The following is a 5,449-nucleotide window of genomic DNA, read 5'->3' as shown; positions in this document are numbered from 1 at the left end:
AATGAAGATCTCTCATACAAACATTCATGAGTCATTAAGTTCAATTTATCACTAATCCCACTATGGCATTTGCTGAATACAGGATATATGAGGTGGACCTGTGACATTTTGAATATTTTTATACAGAAATATCCACATTATCTTCTGGAAGCCCATCACCTGCATGCCTGTAGGAGTTAGTGTACCTGCATTTCTTCTCATTGCAATGAAATAAAACAACAAACCCAATATGCAAATACTCTTCCTTTTTTACTTTTCTGATATTCTGAAATTCCTTTTAACTCACAACCTGCAATTCATAAAATTCACGCTGCCAACTGCTTTGCTCCAGGAACGAGGGACATACATGTTGGAGGAGAGTATGAGAAGTCCAGGTTTTCCTCAGGAATAGCAATCATCCGTATGAGCCACAGACGTTTGAGAGCATACATTATTGCCATGCCATCTGCTGAGAAAAGCCAGAAACTCAGCTGTCTCTCAGGAGAAGGCAAGGCCCAGAGGTTTGCTGTGCCCTCCAGACATATCTGCATTTTTTCTTCATCTTTAAAGCAAGTTCAGAAAACATAATTATGCATATTTTAATTGCAAGGTAATGGAGTCAACCACTGGGTTCTGTTTGGGGCTTCATCTTACTGTGCCTCAGAGTAAAGAGATTTCATTTCTGTTCTTAAAAGCTTTACCACAAACTTAGCTTAGTGTTTCAGAAACACCTTTTAAATGTTTTAATTTTCATGGTCCTGCTTTCAGGTATTGGAAACCTATTTAAGGGTGTGGGGACTCACTGGTTGCCCTAAAGCTCAGGAGAAAATAAAAGAACCCAGAATCATGAAAAGTGAAAAAGCAGGTGCTGGGGCACACCAGCCTGAGGTCTCCAAAGGTCACAGCCCAGCAGTGTGACTGGGTAGAGCAGTGCCAATGCCCACTCCAGCAAACAGCAGATCTGTTGCTGCTGGCAAATCTCACTCCTTCAACAAAGTGTTGAAGTACCCTCAGTTCTGAGTGAGGTCTGAAGCCACAGTCACAAATGATTGGGGGTCTGAGCACAGGAAAAAGGACCTGGTTTTTCTCCTGCTCACCTCCTTCCCCAAGAGAGAGAAAAACACCACTGAAAATTAATTGGCATCTTGAACTTTCAGGCCAGCTGAAGCCAGTGTTTTGTAAAGTCAGTGTGTCATGTTATGAGTACTGAAGCTTTAGTTACACCTTTTCCTGACTAAGCAGAAGTCCAAGGCAATTCACCTGTTCCAAATGTTAACCAGAAATGAAAGTAGCAACTTTGTCAGCAGAGAAGGCATTACTTTACCCATTCTTGTCTGCTCCAGAATTAGTTCACCTTACCTGTAGCTATCCTGGGGCCTTAGAACAAATTCCCAGTCTGGTACCTAGCCAGACACGCATTAAGAAAGGTTTTTGCTTTTTCTAAGTTGCAGCAGTACCAGAAAGTGTGATGTGGTCCCTCCTACCCAACATGAGCCTGTTATAGTCCATCTTCTCAACAGGTGTTATTGTGCCTGAACAAGAAGCTTGCATCAAAGCCACATTTCCCTCCATGAATAAGGAAAAATCTCCATTTTTATAGCTTTTCCAGAAATACATATTTCTTCTTACTATGAATATTGCCACCTGTACCAGTAATGACCCCATACAGGGGCCAGGTTTTTTTTAAGGATGTGCTCAACAGAAGTCCTTGTCAATGTCATCAGCCATGGAGTTGAACATGGATGTCTTTTCATGCCAAATTTTATCCAAAGAACTATGGAGACAAGTGCACAACAACTACTGCTCACCAGTCTGACAGCCAGAGCGCTCAAAGGAGTTTTATTCTGTTGCCCTTCTGGGGCAAGAATGAACTCGAGAAAGAAGCCTCCTTTTAAGCAGTCATAATTTTAACTTATGCTTTCACATTCGAGAGTAAGATGTGTTTTTACTTTGACAATTCCATACTAACATAAAAGTATGAGGGAAGGTTTAGCACAATGCTCAATCAGAAGAGCTCCTAAGTGGCAGATCTTCACTGCAGGAATAAACATCCTCTTTTTCACATACTCTAGTGGCAGAGAGTCATTGCTCCTGCAAGCCCAAAACAGCCAAAGGAAGGTTACTATTGTGATTATTTTTGTAAAAAGCTGTTTATCTCAAGTAGATCTCCACCTTTGGTCTGAGTCACAGAGTGAGATTTAACCCATCATTGCTACCTTCCCATCTACTGATTTCCCCTGCACAGCTGCTGCTTTGCTGTTACTCTTCATAGAACCACAGAATTCTGTGATCACTTCTGCATATCCTGCATCAGGAGCTATCCTCAAATGTCACAGCACCCCAAGACCACATTGCAGGCAGTGTATCATTGTTATTTGCAGACTTGAGCTGCATCAGTTCATACCAGGGTTAAGAGATTAATTTTCTTTGTCAGCATTTCCTGTACTAGACCCTCACCATCTTCCTTTTCTTGGTTTACCTCTTACCTGCTGTGGTTTCTTCAAAATTTCTGCTTATTTTGAAGAAGGTTTCTATACTTCTGAGGATGCCCTTGTTTTTGGTGGTATGAGATCACATCAGTGTCAATAACTACGGGGCTGTTTAGCCAGATTTCCCAGCTCTTGCTGTTAAGACACTTCTGCAAATGGCATGAATCACTTGCTTAAACTTCCAGGCTCAGAAGCCTCACTGATTTCTTCATGACCAATAAAAACTCTGGTCTTTATCAGCAGACTGTGTGCATTTGCCCCAGAGAGCAGGCATGTCTTATATCAGATGACATCAGTGCCATAAGTTTATCTCTTGTTACTGGAAGTCTCTCCTGAGGGAAAGGATACCATTGGTAGGAAACTTTCCCAGAGAGAGCCATAAGTGTGCTCCCAGATAGCTGCTTGTTGAAGTAAACATGCAAGTCAACCCACAGGCTGGCTTCCTTCTTGCATTTTTGAGTCATCACATTCACAAGATATCTACAAATAGATTCACTTTAAATAAGTGCAAGTACTTGACTGCCTGGGGAGGCTGCACTTGTCTGCTCCAAACTGATTTGCATGGAAAGGTGCTTCTACTCCCCCAAAAAACTCTTCCAATACCACAAGCATCACAGACAGCTGTTAACACTAAGGCTACTTGCCTCTCCCAGACTGTAGTTTTGAATATAAAAGCCCTTCTTCCCCTCCAAACAAATGAATGCTGGTTGTAGTAAGCTGCACACGGAATAGTTCCCAAAAGGCAAGAAAAGTAAAAACAGGAACTGATTTCATTCACATCACAGCCTTTCTATCTGGGCCACTGCAACAATCTTCAGCCAGTACTTTCAGTTCTCATTATTTAAATGGTGGATTTGAGTTTTCATGTTCCTACCATCTGCTCACACACAATACAGAGTTTCTCAAGCCAGTAATCTGAAGTAAAAATACCTCAAGATAATGACAGAAACTTGAAGGACCTCAGAACTTCCTTTTAAAGAACACTTGAGCATGTGACACTCTGCAAAAACCAACCAGGAAAGGCACCAGCTGCTTCATAGCTAGAATATAGTTTTATTTATTTTGAGATTAGGCCAAAGTCAGTGAATGTGCAAAAAAATTTTAAAAGAATAGGCCAAATCTAAGATTAGCTATTCCAGTCCCCATAGACTGACATGTTAAAGGCACAAGGGGGTAACTAATTGTACATGTACAAACGTGCTCAGCTCTCAGAGCAATCCAGGATGGGGACACACTGCCTAGGGAGAAGCCCTGCAGAAAAGGCACTCAGGGTCCTGGTGGGCAGTGAGCTGAGACCTGGCAGCAGAAATGTCAAAAACATTCTGCACTGTATGGTCAGAACTATATCCAGCAGGCTGATGGAAGTGATTATGCCCCTCATCTCAGCAGGGCGTGTCCAGAGTACTGCATCCAGTTTGGAGGTGAGTTCAGCAGAGGACCCACAGGATCCTCAGGGGTTCGGAGCACTTGCCCTGTGAGAAGATGCTGTGAGACTGAAGTGGTTCATCCTGGCTGAGCTTTGGGAGTGCCTACAAAGAGCCCTCAGCACCTGTGGGAAAGTGAACAAGGAGTTGAACCAGGAGGTGAATGTTGAGGGGCTGAGAAATTGTGAATAAAAGCTGAAAGTAGAGAGGTTCAGAGAGAAGATAAGGAGACCCTTTCCCCCTTGGGACAGCTGGGCAGGGGTGTGTGCTGCCTGGGGAAACTGTGCTGGCTCCATCCCGGGTGTTTTCTGGTCCGCAGAAGGGCACAGCTCTGAGCAGCCTGATGTGGGCTCAGAGGTGACCCTGCCTGAGTGGAAGGATGCACTGGAGAGCTCCTCATCTCCCTTCCCTTACAAACGCCCCTATGGTCTTGCAATCCTGTATAAGTAACTCTTCTACAGCATTGTTACTTATAAAGACAACAAGTAGAAAAACATGTGGTTCACAATATCGATGCCTAGCAACCATAAGAGTAATTCCTGGAAATCCACTTAAAGACAATTGCAGGGGCAGGATTATACACTTATGAGCTGCTTTTTGCCTTGGAATAGCACATTACAGACAGAGGAAGGTCTAAGAACTCGCTTGACTGCTTTCTCATAGGGTTTTTTTGTGAATTGAAGTAAGACAAGGCTTAGAGGATCAGTCAAAATGGATCCATTATGTCAGCCCTGTGCCTCAAACTTGCCTCAAACAAGTTAAAGCCTAAATAGCACAAGCAGAAAAGAAATGAAGCGTCCAGGGACCTTTGGTAGGTGGATACTAGAACCTTATGCCATAACTACTCAAATGCTAGTCATTGCAACATAGTTCTTCTAAAAGCATGGGTGTAAAAGGGAGAGAAATCCTCTGTTTTGTTACTAGTCTTCTCACAGAACCTCATATTCCATCTCCATTACATGAAAACATATTACAGACCTTTTGTTAAATTAATTCAGGTGGTCCAAGGACAAGCAGATCCCAATCAAGGAAGCAATTTTATTGACTTAGCCTTCTGTAACCCCAGCATTCTCTCTTTGTGCTCCAAATCCACTTCCTCCTTTCTCTAGAGAAAATTTCTGATTGCAGGGGTGCCGAAAACAAGTCAAATGTTCCCAGTGAGCCTTTTGGGTCTGAAAGTCTAGGAATTGAGCTGGGTCCATTTGATAGACTGAAAGGAAAGAGTAGGGGAGAGAACATTAATTTTTGTGAGTTGAGCTTGAGCCTCCCTTTTTATTCTGAAAGGTAATTTGATTTAATTATTTGCCTTTAAGGTAGAGTGTTCTTGAATGAAAAAAAATAATTAAATAGAAACAGGACAGTGATCTTTGTGCTAGTAAGGGCATATGAATAATAGCACTATGACCCACTGGCAGAGGAGGGGTAGGGGAGGAAGAAAAACACTGGGCACTGGGACTCCCTCTTCATTGGTCATCCCAGAGAATCATGTGGCCACAGCTCCTTTTTAAAGATAAGTACTCTTCTCCTGGAGCTCATAATATTCTCCTGTCCTGCATT

The sequence above is a fragment of the Catharus ustulatus genome, chromosome 1 (assembly GCF_009819885.2).
Source record: "Catharus ustulatus isolate bCatUst1 chromosome 1, bCatUst1.pri.v2, whole genome shotgun sequence".
NCBI classification, from domain to species: domain Eukaryota; kingdom Metazoa; phylum Chordata; class Aves; order Passeriformes; family Turdidae; genus Catharus; species Catharus ustulatus.
This window is presented reverse-complemented; position numbering follows the sequence as displayed.